A 22500-nucleotide genomic window follows, 5' to 3' on the forward strand; every position below is an offset into this window, starting at 1 on the left:
GTGGCTGGTGAGTGACAACAAACCTAAAATAAAGAACTTAAAATGATTGTTCGGATTGCAATATTGCAGAACAGAACATATGTCTGGACGCCTGTAATTTGACTGTGAAAAGCCCAAGAAAGGAAAAGAAAAAGACAAAAAAACAAACAAAATAAAACCAGTGTAAATCTGTTATGCCTCAGTGAGGCTAAAAATGAGCAGTCCTCCCTGAGATTCATTCAATACACAGATTTATTATCTAATAAACTCGGTTTATACTAATGAAAGAGTCGGGCTGAGTGGATGAGAAAACACACCCAAACATTTTTGACACACACACACACACACACACACACACACACACACACACCCTGATGACAGTAAGTACTCCAAGGCTGCTTCATTGTTCAGTGTGTTTTATCACCATGGCCTCCATTTTCGTCATTTTGACTGAAATGGCTTCAAGCCCAGGATGAACTGTCAGACGGCGAGCTGCTAAAGCACGCCTTCACAATAGCGCCTGCAGTGTGTGTGTGTGTATGTGGAAAGATAATGTTTCATTTTTTTGTATTTTTTACACAAAAAAAAAAATGAGGGAACATCAATTCAGCGGTAAGTTTTGCATGATAATGGCTGTGAAATGAAGTGTTTCATGTGTGTCTCACTCATCTCACCTGTCTAACTCGTCTCACCTTGTCTCCAGGGAGACTGAGCATTTTGGTGTTTCGCAAGCAAAAACAAAGCCATGAGTTATTGGCGTTTTTTAGTCTCAGATGGACATGTGAAGGAAAACGTGCAACCTAACATCTGACACTGATATGAACCTGAGATCATGCTCAAACCAGAAGTTGTAGAGCTGTGAGCTGATAACTATGGTCCTGTGCCCTCAGTCCCCAATGTTTATTTGGTCTTCTAATAATAATTCCCATCCACCAGCTTTCTAGCCTTATTATACCTCAATCATGACCTACCAGGAGCAAGGATAAGACTTGCAACATCTAAGATGTGTGAAGAATGAAAAGAAAGAAGGTTATATCACCCTAGTGATGTTAGGAAGCTGAAGCCAAAACACGGGGGCATGCCATGCTTTAGCACCCCTGGAGCACTGAGGGTTGAGGGTCTTGCTCAGGGGCCACATAAGTAGCAGCTCAACCACCCAAACAACCAAAAAGAAAAACCTCAGTTCTCTCAGGATCTCAGTTGTCATACTGTCAGATTGTATGACACTTAAAAACTGACACACACAAGAAAAAAGCTGGTCTGAAGTTTTACATCATCGATCCGTGACACGTTCAGACATTCTCTCGCTAATGGTAGCTAGCAGCAAACAAAAACAATCTGCAGGGTTAAACAGTCTGTAACATTAATGCCTCGATAATTAAAATGTCAAACAAACATTTTTCCTGAGCTGCTGTGAAGTTGTTACGCTAATTCATCAGGTCATCAGGTTTGGCGTTCCTATAGGTTCTTGGTAGAAGACGTCACACTGCAGGGGAGCGTCTCAAATCTTCTTTTAGGATTTCATCAGAGAAAAAAATGATCGCAACGGCCATTATTTCGGCTGTCGGTGAACAAACCCGCTATCTAAGCCTGCAGATTTTTTCCTCGGATTATTATCTTTTAAGATTTTCTACATTTGTCTCAGACGACCAATTCGTGGCCACACAGTGTGCACATGGATTTAGTACAGTATATCCTGTTTGGGAGCTGGAACCGATCTGGGCACTTATCTAGATTTTCATTAGAAAGATCTTTGTTATGAGTTCTGTTTGAATACCATTAATCTAGAAGTGCTAAAGAGGTTTTTTATCTGGAAACGAACTGTAATAAATGAGCTGTATAAAGCTTTACATATGCCAATCAGCCATAACATTATGACCACCTGTCTAATATTGTGTTGGTCCCTTTTTGCTCCTAAAACAATCGTGACCCATCGAGCATCAACAGCATGAACGTCTCCAGCAGTTTGAGCTACAGGAGCTCGTCTGTTGGATCAAGACCACACGGACCAGCCTTCTCTCCTCACATGCTTCAATGATCCTCGGCCTCTATGACCCTGTCTCCGGTTCAGTACTGTTCCTAAACTGTTCCACAACCTGCTTTAAACCTCGTTCTGAAAGCTCTTCCTCCGGGTCGTTCATTCAGGAAATCCACTTGGTTTGGTGGAAAAGAAAGCTGGCTTTTCCGTCCTCGGATTACAAACCGAGTCTCTTCTGTCTAAATCTTATTACAGTCCTTTCACACAGGCTCGGGATGGTATTAAAGCTGTCTCTGGGTTTTTAAATGGAGGTCCTCTCTCTTTTTCCTGAGCAAACCTCATCAGTTGTGGTGAAAAAAAAAAATTTATTGGTGGAGGGTTTGGAAGCATGTGGGTACAATCTGTGAAGAGAAAGAGGAGAAGAAGAGAAAAAAAGAGAAGAGGAGGGAAATAAAGGGCTGTTCAGTGTTTGTGTGTTTTTGTGTGTGTGTGTGTGTGTGTGTGTGTGTGTGTGTGTGTGTGTGTGTGTGTGTGTGTGTGTGTGTGTGTGTGTCTGTGGGGAAGAAATGGAGTGTTTTGTACAATGCACCATCAAAGAGCATCTTCAAACAGCACAGCTCAGCTGGAGCAGGAGCAATTTGATCACTTTAGAGCTCAGCGGCCCACTCAGCGCTCGCGTCTTGTAACATGCCGTCAACAATGATTAGCCGTCTTTGGTCTCTGAGTAAGAAAGAGGGGGGAGTCTCGGTTTTTATACAAGCGAAGCAGCTGCCTTTTGACAATAAATGACAGTTCTGCAATGGATGGAGCAGTAGTATTACTCATCCTTCCATTTTCCCGCATCATTTTGGAGGCGATGCTGCCATGGCTACCAGCTACCCCCTCGGCAACCCCTCCACCTCATCATCTTGCCTCTCGGTTGAGAGGTATAATCTGTAACCACCTAATGCCAGCAGGCACATAGCATGTGTCTCGTGTGTGTTTCCAAACTAAATCTGCCATGGACTGCCAAAAAACAACTCAACATTTCCACCGCCAAAACAGCTGGAGCTGGAAAACACGGACACGCGGCCTCGCATCCGGGGAGCGCCACTGGCCAAATCACACAGCTTGCGTTTTGCTTAATTAGCCGTTACTGCCTAACGACTGAGAAAGCGACTCTCGAAGCATGTTAGTGTGAATGTTCAATACAAACTGCTCCGTCTAGTTCATCAATCGATGGTAAAGACCGGAGTCGATTGTAAACAAGCTGAATCTGGCGTCACGATGTCATACAGGGTCTCTGCTCGGTTGTCATGGTAATTAACCTCTGACCTGTAATGGTAGTCATTCATATGTAGCATGTCTCTTCTGTTAAATGCTACTGTTGTTGTTTTGGGGGCGTGGCCTATGATTCGCCAGTTTTATTTGAAAAGTTTTATTTATGTGCTTGTATTCGTATGGGCTTCATTTCCAGATATAGAGCTTTTAAATGGTCACAAGAATCTTCAAGATTTCTTCAGGAGAACTGAATCAATAAGAAGACGATGTACTGAGACCTTGTGGCCAATCGGATTCAAGAATTCTAAGATGTCTTCTATTCAGACCTTGTGACCAATCAGAATAGAGAATTCTAGAACTTCTTGTATTCAGACCATATGACTAATCAGAACTCAAAGAGTTTTAAATTCATGTATTAAGATATTGTAAGCAATCAGAAGTGAACATTTCTATGATTCTTGTATTCAGACCTTGTGGCAAATCGGAACTCTTGAATTTAGGATTTTTGCATTTAGACCTTGTGACCAATCTGAATTGAGAATTCTATAATTTCTTGTATTCAGATCTTGTGACCAATCAGAATTGAAAATTCATAAAGATATCCAGAATTTAGAATTTTAGCCTTTTTAGTATGTAAACCTTTAAACCCCAGTTATATTCAAGAACTCTTAAAGACGTCTCATTTTTAAACGTCTCGTATCGTCACGTTGGGGATCGGGAATGAAAAAGATGGGTGCCAACTCTTCCCGCTCAACTGCTGCCTGCTAAGTTTGCGGTGAAACAACACATTATAAATGAACTCTGTAGATAAATTCATTGATTTTGTTTTACTGGTTAATATCCTGAGCCTGGCTGATCTCAGGCACCAACACTTTATCTTTTATGTCACGAGTGAAAGTGGAAATGTTAGCGCGGGGAAAGATTTACTGTTCAATTACAGTCACCGAGCAAAATCTCAGCTGCACAGGAGAAACAAAGTGAGACCCCAGGGAAAGAAAAAGGAGAGAAAGAAGAGGGAGAGGAAAAAGAGGAGAGAGAGAGCAGGGAGAGGAGAGAGAGGAGAGGGAGAGGAGAGAGAGGAGAGGAGAGAGAGGAGAGGAGAGAGAGAGCAGGGAGAGGAGAAAGAGAGCAGGGAGAGGAGAGAGAGGAGAGGGAGAGGAGAGGAGAGGGAGAGGAGAGAGAGGAGAGGGAGAGGAGAGAGAGGAGAGAGAGAGCAGGGAGAGGAGAAAGAGAGCAGGGAGAGGAGAGAGAGGAGAGGGAGAGAAGAGGAGAGGGAGAGGAGAGAGAGGAGAGGGAGAGGAGAGAGAGGAGAGGGAGAGGAGAGACATTCTGCTGGATCCACACAATGCTGATAAGACTGAGGGGGTGAACCTGCATTCACAGCTACAGCACAGAGAACAGGAAGTGCAGCAATCAGTCTGGAGCTCGCCGGCTCTGTAATCCACAGTGCTCTAGTTATACTGTATATACAGTTAGACATCAAGAGAGAGAAAGAAAAAAGAAAGATGAGAAGAACGAGGCAAAGACGAGTTTCATGGAGTGGTTCTTTTCAACAGTGTAGTGGTTCTAGAAGTATGTCACAAATCAGGATCACAGAAACCAACCTGACACCATGCCCTGATTTATTTTTCTTTTTTTAAAGAATGAGTGTTTTTTTGTATCCATTTACAGTTACAATTACTGTTGCAAAATTGCTTCAAAACGAGTTATCGCACATAATAATAATAATAATAATAATAATAATAATAATAATAATAATAATAATAATAATAATAATAATAATAATACATTTAGAATGCTTTATTTGAGCCCACAAGGAAATTATTTCTTTACAACCCAGTGATGTTGGGGATCAGAGCCCAGGGTCAGCCATGTGTACAGCGCCCCTGGAGGACAGAGGGTAGAGTGTTCTCTCACCAACTTCTCTTTTAATTCTTTATACAAAATCAATAAAATATAGCATTCTGAAAAATGACATATATTGCATATCCCAGCAATGTTATGAAGCTAGTGTCAGAGCCACGATACAGTGCCCCCTGGAGGGCAGAGGGTTAGGGGCCTTGTTCAGGGGCCCAAGAGTGGCAGATTGGTTAGGGTTAGGGTTAGTGGAAGTGGTAGTTCAGTGGGTGTGTTTATGAAATGAAGGAATGAAAACGCAATAAAACAGTATGTATGCTAAAGTACTGATGGATATATATTTATGTTTAAAAATCTATTTTCTCTTCAGCAGCTCGGAATGACACGTGGTTCCAGGGATGGCCGTGATGCCGAACCTCATGCTGGTAAACCAGCGACCAAAACTTCACCTCATTTCCTGAGCAAACTTGCAGAACAGCATTCTGAAATAGACGTCATTTCCGACATTACAGCCGAGCGAGTGCGATATAACAATACACTTCGATGCTTCAATCAACTGCACTTCTGACTTTCCCGAATACGAACGAGGAAAGAAAAGTTAATAGGGAGAGAAACAAATTTGAAGGGAGGAGTGGAACAGAGAAATGGAGCATCACAGTGATGTGGACTGTAGGAATTAGAATCCTAACAATTCAATGTGTTTCTAAAACGTAGGTGAAAATCTTGAGTTTTTTGGAAACTTGAGCATTTTGTTATTGTCATTCTTTTATTATTTTAAAATATGTGTGTATTTTTTGTGTAAAATAACTTCAGCTTGGACTGATCGATCTCAAACCGAGCTTTTTATGGAATTTATGGACTCATCTGAGCTGCTGAATGAGAGAAGATCAAATCTGAGTCATTACCAAACCTGGTGCATTGATTCTCTGAGTATGTTTGTGTTTGAGAGAGAGATAGAGAGAGAGAGAGAGAGAGAGAGAGAGATAGAGAGAGAGAGAGAGAGAGAGAGAGAGAGAGAGAGAGAGAGAGAGAGAGAGCTTTTTAAAGTGACTTCTATAAATTATTATCTTGTATATTCAGGACCAGTCATGAATTCCTATTATTTTTAACATTGTACATTAATCCTGGCAACACCCAAACCCTTAAAGAACATGTATGGAATTATATAGCAAACAAAAAACATGTTAAATAACCCAGTATCTGTTTTGTATTTGGGTTTTCAAACTACGGCCTGCAGTCTGAATACGTCCCACCCCCACATTTGAAACGGCCCTCGGAACAATGCCAGAGACATATTTTAAAAATGTAATTTTAAATAGATGTTTTACTCATATCATATCTTTATTTGATAATAAAGGTTGGCATTCAAATTAAATGTCCCTTAGTTATTAATAGAGGTCGAGGCACCGCTAGTTATTGTCGCCAAAACCATGAAACACAGTGTCCAAACTTTTGACTGGTACTGTATATAGAGTCCAGTCTGTCTTGGAGAAAGCCTGAAATTCTGATCCAATCCTCATTCTTAGACATGACTAGTGAATGCTAACATCACTTTGGCTCCATTTTTCCCATCTTATAGGCACGATGCAGTTTATTGGTTCCCAACATGTCCGCTGTGATTTGCAGCTTTGCCACGAGCAAGAGCTCTAATATCCTCATAAATGTCACCACACACACCAAGTTTAGAATGGTTTTTCCGCGGCATGATTCCTGATGAGATGAAGATGACATTTGGCGATGCAGATGGCCCCGCTTAAGTGGGCGTTAATGATGAGACTCGTTTGCGTTCTTTTAAACACATTGTCTCAAGGCAAGCAGACGCACGGCTAGCTGATCAATCATAACGCCGTTTCAGCTCAACATCACACTGCGTTTTCCCCCCGGTGATGAAGTTCCGATCAGACCAAAACAACACTGACCAATTATCGAATTTAATTAATAGAAGGATTTTTTGTGATTGTTTAGATCGGGAGCTCTGACGTGAGCGCAGGTTTATATGAATGTCCTCGGTTTTACGTGTAAGTGATCTGAGTGAACTAAGTGTATTGCATCGGGGTCTAACTTTGTTTGTACATTGGACAGTGAACAAAAACAATAAAAAAGTGTGGATTCAGTGATGTGTTAGTTTCTTGTAAGGGCCTTGTACAAGGTATTGGGCCCTTGAGCAACTCTCATAACCCTCTGTGATCTGGGAAACGGATTGGAAGGTTCAAAGCCCCAGTATCACCAAACTGCTACTGTTGTGCCTTTCAGCGAGGCCATTAACCAATCGCTTCTTCTCAGATCTTGCAGACGCCACTAGCGAGGCTCATCCACTCACAAAGGGATAGAAACCGATAGGTTTGGAGACTGTACAATAAACCCAGAGATTATCTGGGAATAAATAGTATAAAATAGCTTTGTTTTCCTAAAATATTAGAAAACTGACGAGCTGCTAATGTTTAAGAGAAGAGTAAAAATCACTATGGGAATGTTAATGTTGTACAGATGTAATTGCATCCATACATAATATTTGCACAAAACCTATAGGAACATTTCACTATACTGTACAACCAGAGGAACATGAAATGGATTTATTTTGGGAAGCAGAATTCATTCTGTGAGTCCATCATTCTAACAAGCGAGATAAACTTCTGCAGCTTAGCTTGTTCACCTGAGGCCTTTTCCTTTTTTTTTTTTCTTTTTCATCCCAGGGCAAACCGTGTCTACATACAGTGACAGATGGACCAGCCTTGCTTCCTTGCACCCGGTTCTCCTTGGACGGTGTGGCGTTGGCTGTAACACTGGATTTAAAAAGACATTGAATAGTTAAAGCAGTAAAATGTCGTCCTGTAATCCCTGCCGTTTATCCCGGTGCTCCTGCTCCTGAGCTGGGCCATTCGTCTATGGAAAATTCCCATCTATTTTTTTCTTGACGTTTCTGAGCTTGCACTGCAACTCCAAAAGATACGGCCTTGTAACAACAGGCAGCAGGAAGTAATAATAAATAAGTGTCAGAAGCCTTTGTTACCAGAAAGACGCATTATCTTTTTGTGTGGCGCTGATGAGGTTTTTCCCTCCCTCCCTCTTTCTCTCTTTCCCTCTCTCTTTTTCTTTCCATCTCACAGAACCTCTAAGAGAAACCAAAATTACAAAATATTTCCCTTCGGACTTTCTCCAACCATTCCGAGTGATCGCGCCCCCGCCGATAGACCGTCTTCGTCGACAGGACCGCCTTGTATTTTTGCGATACGGACGATTTTTAGAACATGATGTCTGGAACGGGTGCCTGGTGTGCAGCAGACGGGAGCTAAAAATAATCCCAGCCTGAAGAAAAAGGTGATCAGGGCGTCACCCAGGTTTATTTTTACTACACTGGGAGTCTGGAGGAGTGTGAACATCGATACAATGCAAGACAGAGGGTATGCAGTCGTCTGACGTGAAAGAGTCACGTTCGGAAAGAAGGAGATCGGATACCGGATCAGAATACGGAGATCGGAATCGGGTGGACGGATTTGAATAGGAAGGTTGTTCATTTGAATGATATGCAATTGATATAAATGAAGAAATATGCACATTTTTTATTAACCAAAGTTGAAACATAAACATTATTCCCCGGGAAATGAGAACTTCTGGCTAGATGTGGAAGCCGACAGTATTTCAGGTGCTACGCAAACCGTGTCTACATGGAACCTGCTTGCTTGTTTGTTTCTTTTTATTTTAGGAAAAATCCAAGCTGAACTTCTTTAGGAAGCCACAAACTGCTGAGAATAAAAAACAATTGCGAAGTAAAAATTTAATTATCCTGAACGTATTTGCACTCTTTTACAATGGGCTTAAACGGAGCACCAGTGAGGAGATATGCTTTAATTGAAGCTGTAAGCTCAGTTGTAAGTTGCTCTGAATAAAGGCATCTGCCAACTGCCATAAATGTAAAAGGAATAAATCGTATGTTGACTCCACTTCATCACGCCTTGCCTTTGTTATTATTATTATTTTTTCAAGCGACAGCTTCCACGTATGTTAAGTGAAGTTTGTGAACTCCACAGCAAAGACTTAATAAAATAAATGAAACAGCGGACACTTTTTCATCTGCTGATGCACAGCACTTCTCCGTTCTAACACGCACCAACAAAGAACATTTCATCTCATTCCTTGCATTTGAAGTTGGCCTTCAGAGAGCAGGGCTCTTGTTAAATTGCACCAATTTCGGCCTGAGTGCTTGCATTATTAATAACGTCCGACCATTAGGAGCTCCACATCTCTGAAAGACAGAGAGAGAAAGCAGATTCCACGTCCAAACACCGAACATCTCCGGGCAACAAAGTATACCGCTGCTTGTCCAAATGTGTGTTGGATTATTATTATTATAATTATTATTATTATTATTATTTATTTCCCCTCAGGCAGGAACTTCATTGTAGCTCTGTGTATCACATTTTATGCTTTATTACACGCCTTTATTTCACTCTACAGATTTATTGCTTCTGTTAACGTCAATATTAAAGCCTATTAAAACAACGTCTCTGCATGGGAGTTGGATTTATATCGTCCTGTTTCATCTGTTCCGTATCCCACCCAGGCAAAAGGACCCACGAAAAGGACTGCGGAATTACCCGGTCTTTTCTTTACTCCGGCACTGAACGTGAGCTCCAGAAATAATTTGCAGAAATTGGCCTGGCGTACGGCGGGATCCCGACATTGCCAGACAAAAGCTCTGGCTCGCTTTCATGCTGTTCTCTTATCTGCTCGTGGAGGGAGGATGACCGGGATTAGTCACAATGCCGGCTTCGCCCCGTCTCCATTAACAGTCACCCACGGCTTTGGCCTATCAATCCGACATGCTTTGTGTATCAGGAGATGCTGTAACACATTGCAGTGTTGCCAAGATGCTCACAAAAACGCAACAACACTGAGGGTGAAGTGGATCGGAGACTGTTCGGAAAATGTTTTTTCGGACTTTTAACCCCATATTTCAATGGTTTCGAAAAGTAAATGAAAGCAACATTTTTGGTCTGGTTTTTATGCATCAGGCGTCTCCAACACATCTATGCAACCTAATCAGAAAAGTATCAAATGACATCTACTTCTACTCGAATGTCCCAAAAGTATTAGGACATCTGGATTTTGCGGCCATATGTGGTTCTTTTACAAACTGTGAGCACAAAGTTGAAGGTACATAATTGTATAGTGAAACTCATCTGAACTAGAAGACCCAAACCTGCTCCAGCATGACGGTGCACAAACCCAGGACCAAAAAGATATGATTTCCATGGGTTGGAGTGGAAGATCTCCTGCTGTAGAGCTTTGAACTCAACCCGATTAGGATGAAAAGAGCAAACATCTCAACAGATTTTGGTAATATAGTGAATAATATGACATTTAAATCTACACAATATTGCTAAAGTATTAGGATACCTGGCTTTTCCAGCCAGATGTGTTCTTCTACAAACTGTGAGCAGAAAGTTGACTTTGTCTTTTGATACAGCAAACCCGTTCCAGCATGACCCAGCTCCAAGGATATCTGCTTTCCATGTTTTAGAGTGGAAGATATCCTGCTATTCTATTGAACATGATGAATGTGAACGCTGACTGCACCCCAGGAACCTCCTCACCTTCTCACCTACATCAGTACCTGACTTTCCTAAACACGTCCTTGTGGATAAAAGTGCTCAAATCTCCACAAAATCTAGTGGAACATCTTCCCAGAAGAGAATAGGTTCATCGCATTACACTCCTCATCACCTCCTTTGTGAAAGCCATTCCTTGTGTGTGATAACGACGTGGACGTGGACGTGCTCGGGCGATTTAGTAATCTCCGTATCAAGCGCATTACTTTATGACCTTGTACAGGTCGGGACAGAAAACAGCCTCGAGGATGATCAGGTTGGAAAATGTGATTGTAAGTCATCGTGATGAGCATAATGCACGGCTGCGTGTGAATAAAAAGCCTTGGGTGCAGGAGCACGATACGTCTTCATTTCCTGACGTAAATAAGGCGCCGCTTGATGGCTGAAGTGAAACTCATTCTTGTTTTTGCCTTTAAGCCAATATTCATCTGCTTTCATCTGCTCTCTTATTAATATCTGTGTGTGTGTGTGTGTGTGTGTGTGTGTGTGTGTGTGTGTGTGTGTAGGTGGTGTCAAGGACATGCTGCATTGCTTAGAGTCTGTGCTGCGTGTCCTAGTTGCCTATACAATGAGCTCTACATAATGACACGCATGAAGGACTATTTTTTATCTTGGGTTAAAAATCGAACAAATAAAAAAAAAAAAAAAACATTAGTTCTCATGAAACCCACAAAGACCTACGAGGCCAAAGTTTACACACAATCACTGACTCAGGTAAGGGGTGTGGCCTAATAAATGAAAGCCACCTGCCCAGTTTGGGGACAAAAATACTCTTTGTGGATTCTGATTCCTGTTCCTGATTAACAGAAGAGGAACTTGACCTGATCTCCTCCTGATTCGACTCCGACTCTCATCCGCACCATGTTCCTATGTGCTGATTTTCTGTTCATCACAGCTGTAACCGAGTGGTAATTTGAGATCTCGAAGGCTTTATGGTCACAATAATCGAGCTTGTTAGACGTTTGCAACATTCTGTGTAGATACTAGTAGAGTAGATCCACTCGGTAAAACGTGACTCCAGTAAAAGTAAAAGACACTTAAAAATGTATTCGAGTAAAAATACAAAGATTTTTACCTTTAAATTTATGTAAGTATCAAAGTAGTGATTTAATTATAACTCTAATGTTCCTATGATCATTTTTATCACAAGACTCTTCACTTAATCACCTCAGTTTATGTGTAAAGACTCGAATGTGACTCTCAGCACACTGATCTATTAATAGAATGATATTAAAGACTCAAACGCTGATTGATATCTAATAAATGATCACGTGTGTGGTGGTGAGTTCGAGTCTGGAGTTTCTTCATCATTTATTCCTCTCTAAATGTTCTGCTTGATGTTGAACTGATGCTGAACTGTATGTTGGTGATCAGTAGATGCACCAAGCGGCGATCAGAACACGTGTAAAACAGAGCGTGCGCTTCGATCCTGATTGGTGACTCGCTGCGTGTTTCACCAGTTACGTTTTTATCCTCGTTAAAAAAAAGAAATTTTGCAAAATGTAGTCAAGTAAAAAGGCAGATATTTGAAATGTTGTGACGTTACAATAAAAATCTCCCCAAATTAAAATACATCAGTAAAGTGCAGATACACAAAAAAGCTACCAATGAAATTTACTTCCTCCTCGTCCACCACTCGACAGATCAGTATTTTCTAAGATCAGACTTTCTGATGTTTAATGTGAGGATTAAGTGAAGATCTTCAACTCTATCTGGATTCTGTTTAACATTGGGCTTCTGTCATATAATTGATTGATTGGATAATTGCATACACGAGAAATTAGGTGGTTTCTAATTAATGTGTGTGTGTGTCAATTTTCTTGATTGATTTGTTAATTGATTTCTATGTACAGTGCATTTGAGTAAAGTAAAAAAAAAAAAAGGGTCAATTTATTCTGTTGTACTCATTTTTACTTTTCCAAACATTGTAGACTTTTTTCCCCAGATTCTCCTGTCAAGCAAATCAACATGGACTCTCAGAGACAAGATGGAGAGTTTCTTACCAGATAAGAACAAAATGTGCTGTCACGGTCGCTGTAGCGTGAGGACCAGAGTGCACATCAGTTCCCTGGAAGAGATACAGAAAGAAAGAAAAGTTTTAGAGTCAGAAAGAAAACAAAAGTTTATTGTAGCTGAAAATCAGCGGGAGAGAAGAACACACGCTTTACAGGAAGTCAGAAACGAGATCGAAAGGTTTTTTTTTCTCCTTCATTACTTCATCAGAACGTTGAGTGGTGAGTGATGTTTTCTCTCGGCGTTTAACACACTCGGGCTCTCACCACGGACCCAATAGAACTTTCCGGCATGCGTATGTTAATTAAAAAGACAATAGATGAAAATAGCCTTGGCAGCACTGTGTTTTTCAGGCCGAAGACCATCAGACAATCTCGGGAGACGTGCTCCTGCGTTCTCTGGTTGCATTTTACGAGGTTTTTGGAGACGGAGAAAAAAGATACGGGAATTCATATTTCAGGACGGTATGCGGAGCAGTTTAAGGGCATTCTGGTGGCCTATAAATGCCAGCAGAACCACGATCATGTCAGCTTTACTGTTTGATTCAGGAGCAGGGCTTGTCCATGAAGAACGAACAATATCTTTTTAAGGTGGATCTCCATTCTGTCACAAACTGAATGTGGTTCGGTTGGGTTCGAGAATGTCACTTATATGGGATATGGAATAAACCTTGTCTCTGATTAGAGACCACATGATGAAACCAAGAAGCTGAAAAACAGCAGGGGGGTGGTGGGGGTGGGGTTTGAGCCAGTCAGGATTAGAAAAAAGTGTGGGGCTTTGGGATGCGATAAAGAAGAAAAAAGATTCATGCAAATGAGGCCCATTAATAAAATGCCACGTTTTTGCTAAGAAGATTCCAAGTAAATTGGATAAACAGCTACAAGAAGGTGAGCAACATATTCATAGTTATTTCTTATATACATTTGCATTGTCTAAATAAACAAACCAAAAAAAAAAACAAACATGAGAAGATTAGTTTTATGGAGAAAAGGGAACATTTACAAAAGGTTTTTCCCAACATGCAATTGAAAAATGATTTGTTAAACTAGATACCCCAAAAAGCACATTTTGAAATTATTTTTAATCATTTGGCAGATTATTTATGGTATGTATCAGGAAGTTTTCCTATTTGTGATGTAAAACAGGATATAAGCTGCAATTTGCACAGATAAATCAGCCGTTAAAAAAGATCAGGAAGAAGCGTCGAACATGAGCAAAAACTGAATCCAGAACAGACCCAAAAACACTGGTGAGAAGTTAATGCTAATTAATTGGATTTTTTATTATAGCTGTAGAGTTAGCTAGCTAGGATCTAGAGTTAGCTGGTGTTTAGTATCTTGTTTGATTAATAATTGGAATTGTATTAATATTATGGGCAGGTGAGGGTTAACAGCTTTGCTCAAGGCCTCAGGAGTGGCAGATTGGTGGTGTTGGGGTCTGAACTTATGACCATCTGATCAGAAGTCCAACATCTGAGCAACCACAAATGCATTCTTTCAAAGGAAATGTCCCCAAGCTGAAGAAAGAAAGAAAGAGACGCAACAACCAAGAGTTTTAAAATGAAGTACTGATATTCTCTTCATGCTCCATACACTCTATTTTTCAAATTACCTCAACGCCACATTCATCATTCTGACAACCACACGTCCGCTCCTGACGCGGCTTTAATTGTTAGTATATTCGGATTTACAAACACTCGATATTGCCATAATTAGTTCACTATATGTTATTGTCAGTTGAATGCTGACATCTTCTTCAAGACAAATTCGCTTTAATATTTCATGACGCAAAAAAGTAGTCCAGCACTTCTGATCTGGAGCTGGAGATAGAAACCTGTATAGTAGAAAAACAAGTTTCCCTGCGATAAAACGGTGAGCTGCGATGGAAAAACAAATCCAATAAATAAAAAAATAACTGCAGTGTATGGGGCTTGAGAGACATGTACATGAATGTGATGTAACAGATCCTGTACTGTACTTAGGCTTTAGTGTGTAGAGTCTGAGATAAAAACACGCCGTCGGTGATGACAGCGGCGAGGAGAAACGATACCGAGCTGCTGTTTCATGTTCTGCGCTGGGAAAAAAAATAAAAAAGCCGTGAGCCAGCAGAAAGCCGTCTGACAGCGAAAGCCAAACATCACACACGCTTTCAGGCAAAAACCCTTCGAAAAAAACAAACGTGGAGCGCTAAAGAGGCCGTGTTTTCTTTTAGAGAGGAAAAGGAAGAAAAGTAGAGAGATGGAAAAACATCCATTACGGTTTTTGAGTTTTCTGGTTCTGACTGTATTTTAATGTTATGATTGGACATACAGGTCCCTGACTTATGAATGTCATTTAAAAATATTATAATTTAACAAAACAGAGCAATTTACAGTACCATACTGTATAATGTATACAGTATATATGTATGTGACAGCAGGTGTGTGGACAAGAACAGGTCTGAAAGTGGAGGGCGGCGCATACGCTGCTACGTTTGTATCCTGCAAAAATTTACATATTTTTACAATTTTCTTGTATCGCTATCGTCATCACAAGACCGAAAAATCGTAGGTCGAATCATCATGACTCGGGGACCATCCAGGGGCGTTTATTTGGAATTTTTGGCACCATAATTGAGATTTCTGTTCCTAACCAGCCGCTTTACTCCACTCTCCCAACACAATGCTCCACCCACACCATGCAAATCACTTGCAACCTGCCATAAAAAAGGTTGAACACTTTTAATAATCGCTGCAAAATTGCCTGAATTTAATGATGTAAACACATATTGTACATTGAACTTCAGCAGGAAAACAGGTAATTTATTTAAATAGATGAACCTCACTCCACACTCCTGCATCATTCTCCTCCACTTTACACTGAAAATTGCCAGTTTTATAACTGCTACATAACAGCATATAAAATAACCCCCCCGGGTTGCACATTAACACACATGCAGCCGAAAATCCGAGCACAGACGAGCGTTCACCTGCATTTACAAATCCCCAGTGGACACACAGCGAAATACATGTGTGTGTGTGTGTGTGTGTGTGTGTGTGTGTGTGTGTGTGTGTGTGTATATATATTTATAAATTTTTTTTTTTTTCATGATAAAAAATAAATAAATAAAAATAAATAAATAAATCATATATTATTTTTATACATATATGTATAAATACTTTTATAAATAATATTTTTTCCAAAAATTTCAGATTAAAATAATATTAATGATGGACAAATATGGATGCTTTATACAAATGTATGTTTATTATTAGTGAAACAAAACTCAACATAGAAATTAAAAAAAATATTCAGCAGGACAACAAATAGAACTTTTGCTATGTTTCCACACGGACGGTTTTATTTGCCGCGTTTCGATTTGAGTCTCGGCTCATCAGAGTAACAAATGTTTAGTGATTACAAATATTTTAATTTTTTCAATTTTTTAATTTCTGAGTGAAGAAAGAATGTTGTGTGTTGTGTTGAAGGTTTATATTTCACCTCTTATATATTTATTTATTTATTATTTATATTTTTTAATAAAAATGGTCAAACAGAAATGCACGCAGCATTAATTGTGCGTTAATAAAACTGAAGCCGTTAAAATTAATCTGCGTTAATCCGTTTTACATATATATATATATATATAATGATTTTTTTTCCTGACATTATTATACAATGCAATGCAATCAAAATACATAACATTGATGAATCTTTTATATAAATTAATTACATTTTAATTTAGTTTCATTTAAAATAATAAATAAATATTATTTCAAGTAGCAGATGAACATATGTTTATTATATATGCAATTTTTTCCTTTATTTCCTTTTTTTTAACATTTCCATTGTTATATATTTTATACATAAATATATTTTTTTATATATTGTTTGTTAAAGATAGACACCCGGATGAAAACACACCTGTATCTCTCCCTGTCTTCAGAATAATAAACACTAAACACTTCGATGACCCCCTTCAGTGATTTCCCTCGTTCTCCAGTTGCATATGAAGCTCATTAGGACACATGCACTGCTCATTAATCTTCATTGTTTATTCATATTCTTCCATTCATCATGAAGTTTGCACACAAATTAAGCCTGGGGGAAGGAGCAGTTTATAAACAGTCTTTGCAGTCTTTACGTCTCTTTAAGGTTTTTTTTTTTTCACTTCCTCTGATTACTTTTTGGTACGCCGCTCACGCCTACGCCATCGCCAATCAGAGAGAGTCAATACGCAATCAGGCCACGCTGAGACTCGCACCTCTGCTCACTCAGGCCGTAAAAAGATCCTGAATGATTTGTGATATTTATGAGTATAAAACCGTAAAAACCGATGCAGTTTGTTTCTGGCGTCTGAAAGGTAAGCTAGTGTGAGCGCTAGCGTCACAAGCTAGCATACAGCACGATGCAAATTTCCGCCCAGGAGCTCGCAGGCAGCTCACATCAAAGCCGACTTTCGTGCGCTGCACGGCGTCAGCCATGACGATTCCTCAGTGCAAAAAAACGTGAGGGCGCAGACAAGCCTCCGCTAAAAGCCTGCCACTGATCGACGTCATCAAAGCTTCTCTCTGAGTTCGGACCCAATCGGTCACGCAAAGCGCTCACGTGGAAATAAGATATTATTTCAGGTTAGAATTAACAGATGACTGGAAATATGCAGAATTTACAGAGAAATGCGTTAAAAATGTGACGAATGAGAGCAGGATGAGATCTGATGTTCTCACGTAAATCCATAATGATCTGTCATTTGAAGAAGAAATCACTGAAAACTGGAAATCAGTTGTGTGATGAAATGAGTTCCAAAACACTTTCCAATCAGAGCTCATCCTTTATCCCTTAATCATATACTTAATACTTTTTATCCTTTTACAGTTACAGTTATACTGTATTAGTTCCCTGTTGTCTTTTGTTAAACAAATCTATTTCATTAGCATTGTGTGTCCTAACGAGACGTTGCTATAGAAACAATAGTGTATTAGAAGGAGTGATTGGTATCCACAAATGGTACCTGAATTGTGTTCATTAGCATCATCTGCCCTCCCCTAAGAATCCATCAGGTACTGTGAAGGGTTTTACTTAAGAGCCATGAAGATGAATTTGGATTGTTTTGCACTCAAGTGTTCATCAGTGAACATCTGACAAACTCAATAATGGTGGAACTATAATGAAGTGACATTCGTTGTCTTTTGAGTCTGGTTCCTCTCAAGGTTCATCTTCCTCATGAAGTCTCATGGAGTTTTTCATTGCCACTGGGTTTCTCATCACCAACAAACTTATAGAGAACGTATGATGATCATTTCTGTTGTTAGAAACGTTATACAAATAACACTAAACTGATGTTTCACCATGATTAGTTTTTTAGCTTGTCACCATTTTCTGTTTCTTCTTCTTCTTCTACAAGATGGATTTGGACTGTCTTCTGCTTCTTCTCCCAGCTTCTTCCATTAGGGGGCGCCACAACGGATCATCCATCTCCATACCCCTCTGTCCTCTACATCTGCCTCTTTTAAACCAACTACCTGCATGTCTTCCCTCACCACATCCATAAACCTCCTCCTTGGTCTTCCTCTTTTCCTCCTTCCTTGTGTCTCCATCCTCAGCATTCTCCTACTGATATACCCCATGTCCCTCCTCTGCACATGTCCAAACCATCTCAATCTCACCTCCCTTATCTTGTCTCCAAAACGTCCTACATGCACTGTCCCTCTAATAAACTCATTTCTAATTCTGCCCATTGTCGTCACTCCCAACGAACATCTCAACATCTTCAGCTCTGCAAGGTTCCTTGCTCATGATGTCTCAGGGAGTGTTTCCTAGCCATGGTTGCTAATATTAATTGATAATATTAATTGTTAAAAACAAATACAAATAACACTGAATTAAATTCATCTTTTAAACGTCACCCTGATACATTTTTTGCTTTCCACCATTTTGTTTATCTTCTCCTCCATCTTCTTTCTGCTTTCTGGACAAGTCATCGCTAATTTCCTTAGGAAAGCGCAAACTCGATTTCTTTCCAGCGTGTCGCCTTTCATCAGAAAACACATGAATATAAATAAATCTGCATGTTCTGGAGGTACCTGTAGGTGCAGTGTGGAACCTCAGAGCTGATCCGAGACGCTCTGTAGCACACACACACACACACACACACACACACACACACACACACACACACACATACACAGCTGAATGATTTGTGGACGTTTTGTGAAAATGAGCTTGTTTGTGATTATATAAGACAAAAGCGCTGTGTGATGTATTTCAGCGTAAAGGCGTGCGACAGAGGAATAACATCTCCACCTGCATTAATCAGGTTTAAACCCCACTCACAGCCAATATCTTCATCTTTTTCAGGTGTCAAACGTCTGCAGTAATAAAATAACTGCGCATTAAAGCGATAATGTGATTTGGGTTCATTCCTGCGCTGAAGACGAAGAGCAACGAGAGCCGTGTCACAGAAATAATAACGTCGGGGCCAATTAATACGGCTGGAGGATCCGGCTGCGATCGTCTCTACTCTTCTGTCTATGTTTTTTTAGCTCTTCCTATCTTTCTTTCTTTCCTTCTTGCTCGTCTATATTTCCGTCTCTGACATCATTTGTTTACTTGATATAAGAGTGTAATGTTTGACACAATACTCAGTACAATACTCAACATATTCACTATAATATTCATCATATAAAACGTATACACCAGACGTACACTAATACCCCAGACGTACACTAATACCCCAGACGTACACTAATACCCTAGACGTACACTAATACCCCAGACGTACACTAATACCCCAGACGTACACTAATACCCTAGACGTACACTAATACCCCAGACGTACACTAATACCCCAGACGTACACTAATACCCCAGACGTACACTAATACACCAGACGTTCACTAATACCCCAGACGTACACTAATATCCCAGACGTACACTAATACCCCAGACGTCTGGCTTCAGGTGTAAAAGCAGAAAAATGCAATTTTGTTTTTCTTTCCTATATTTTTTTCTTGCTTCATAATTTCCTTCCTTTCTAATGTCTTACTTCCATCCTTAATTTCTTTCTTTTCCTTTTTTTCCATCCTCCCTTATTTCCATCCATCCATATTTCCTTCTTTATTTTCCTCCTTCCATCCTTCCTTTCTTGTTACTTACTTTCTTTCTTTCCTTTTTTCCCTTCCTTCCTTTCGTCCAAATTGCTTTCCTTATTTCCTTTCTTCCTTTCGTTATTTTTGCCTTTACTTTCTTCCTTTTCTCTATATTCCTTCCCTCCTTTCTTTTTCCCTCACTTACTTTTCATGTTATTTCCTTATGTCCTTCTTTTCTTTTTTCCCCCTTCCATATTACAGTCTGTTCTTTCTTCCATCCTTTCTTCCTTCCTTCCTTCCTTCCTTCCTTCCTTCCTTCCTTCCTTTCTTTCTTTCTTTCTTTCTTTCTTTCTTTCTTTCTTTCTTTCTTTCTTCCTTTCTTTCTTTCTTTCTTTCTTTCTTTCTTTCTTTCTTTCTTTCTTTCTTTCTTTCTTTCTTCTTCTTTTTCTTCTTCTTCTTCTTCAAGAGAGGTTTGGACTGTAATTAATATAAATGTCTGCTACAGTTGCCATGAATAGTTTTGCACTCAAGTGTCCACCAGTGAACATCTAATGGTGGAACTATATGATGAGGTGAGGTTCTCTCTGGAGACTGGTTCCTCTCAAGGTTCCTCTTTTCTTCATTCCTCCCTTCAGTAGGGAAGAGAGGAAGGTGTTGCTGTCTAATACCCTGTAACTGTGTGATACTCTATCATATTTAGTATTGATATATAATCATCTGTACATCTGTATAACATCTGGTGTATAATATGAGTGTAATATACTTGTGATTTCTACAGTAAGACTCATGTTTTACATTAATGATGATGTTAATAACAGCATGTGTAATAACAGTCCACAGCCTGGGATGAACTTTAGTGAACTTTAACAGTCGATAAGGAGAAGTGAACTTCTCCTTCTGGACCTTCAACAGAGCTTCATTACCCAGCTATCACCCCCACCATGACTATTCACTCCTCACCGTCCTTATGATCAGTTCATTACACTTTATTCATTTCCTACATGCTATTAATCTGAGCTTCACCTTCACCATCACTCCATATGGAAGCACCACAAATCTAATTCCAGACCATTTACGGTATATACGTGTAGGCAGCAACTCGATTAGGACTTCTTCCATACGTCCAGGAAGCGGAGATGCGGACAAGTGGATTAGCCACGATGCTAAGGTTTATCTGGCTCGCCCACGCCTGTGCATTAGCGCTTCACGGGATTTTATTTCCTGACGCATTCCGAAGTCGAATCTGCAAATCAGGTTTTTTTTGCTGAATGCTGCATTGTGCTTCTATTTTTGCCTCCTGTGCTGAGGGACAAAAGCATCGACCTTCAGCATGGATTTGGTTTCATTTCTTTATACACACCGCTCCCTTTATTTCCCACTCTACCCAGTTATGCTAAGCCAGGCATTACTAGCGTGCTAATCACACCCAGAGTATTTGCATAAGTGGAACGGATTCGGTAGCAATGAGGAGCGTTTCACAGCGAGTTTCTAAACAGGTCGTGGAGACGGCAGGAGGCCCTCCGCTGAGCTTTATGCAATTTACACAGCGGTCGACGCCTCGCGTTTGCTGCAGCGTTGCGATAAGGAAACAGTGTAGTTGGCGTTTTTTTGGGAGAGCGGCGCACCGTCACGTGCGTCTAAGAGCACCGTCATCATCACGGACGCAATCTGTCAGGCACAGGATGAGGCCGAGTCTCGATGTGGCTTCACCAGATATGGGCTTTTAAAGAGGCAATAAATCACTGCAGCGGGAGGAGGAGGAACGCCGACAGATTCCTCATGAATCATTCCCAACTTTACTGCTTCTCTTTCCCACTTTTAATGAGTGCTGAGTTCACGATCCAGCGCACCTGTAATGCAGGATCATCTCCCGAAATCGCACCACTTTCTTACACTATGTAATTCGGCTTGGAAATTTTTTCCCACTGCAGTTCTGTTCACATTCTGTCGGACCTGCTGGAGGAGGATGAAGCACTGTTCAGTCCAAATTAGGATTTAATTGAACAATTAGGATTTTTTTTTCCTTTTATTTTTTCTGTCGCTCTAATAAAAAAATAATAAAGATGAATAAATAAATAAATAATTATTTTTACATTTTTTAAAAATGTTTTTTTAACATTTGCGTAATGACAGGGAATGCCATAATGATAAAAAAAAAAAATAAAAAAAAAAAAAAAAATAATAATAATAATAAGAGGAAGAAGAAGAAGAAGAAGAAAAATAATATTAATAATTATAATTGTTTTATTTATTTGTTTATTATGTTTAAAGAATGTTGAAACAATTCTTAAATTCAGATTGTAAAGTTTATCCTTGATTTATTTTGTTATAAATAAATAAATAAATAAATAAATAAATAAATAAATAAATAAATAAATAAATAAATACATTTATTTTGTCTGCAGAGTGATGCAATTTTTCGAAATAGTTTTTTTATTTATCTATTTATTTATTTTTAGCACTCAGGGGTCGGTTTACGTGGAGCTCATCGCTGGGATTATAATCACATTGTAATACTTATTAATTTAATTTAATTTAATAAATCGTTATTTAAATACTATAATTAAGTAAATAAATAACATTTACCTTAAATAAGTTTTATTTTAATGATCACATTCTAATAACTTGAATTACAATCAAACCCTGGATCGTCTTTAATTTAGAAATTAGTATATTTTAATAAATAAATGTAATACGTTTATTTGAATTATTCACTATATGTTAAATGTTTGTGGACA

The 22500-nt window shown here is 39.5% G+C and overlaps 1 protein-coding gene across 6 annotated transcripts in view; it reads right to left on the reverse strand.

Annotated features, from left to right (window-relative positions):
• lingo2 (leucine rich repeat and Ig domain containing 2) overlaps positions 1 to 22500 on the reverse strand; it is a 230230-nt gene that overhangs the window by 167306 nt on the left and 40424 nt on the right. For all 6 annotated transcript variants that reach the window (XM_083559794.1, XM_083559792.1, XM_083559797.1 and 3 more), the window contains exon 2: positions 12687 to 12751. The gene's annotated coding sequence lies outside the window, so the exon portion shown is untranslated. The remainder of the gene's footprint in view (positions 1 to 12686; positions 12752 to 22500) is intronic.

Source organism: Silurus aristotelis (assembly GCF_946808225.1).
Source record: "Silurus aristotelis genome assembly, chromosome: 14".
Lineage (NCBI taxonomy): Eukaryota > Metazoa > Chordata > Actinopteri > Siluriformes > Siluridae > Silurus > Silurus aristotelis.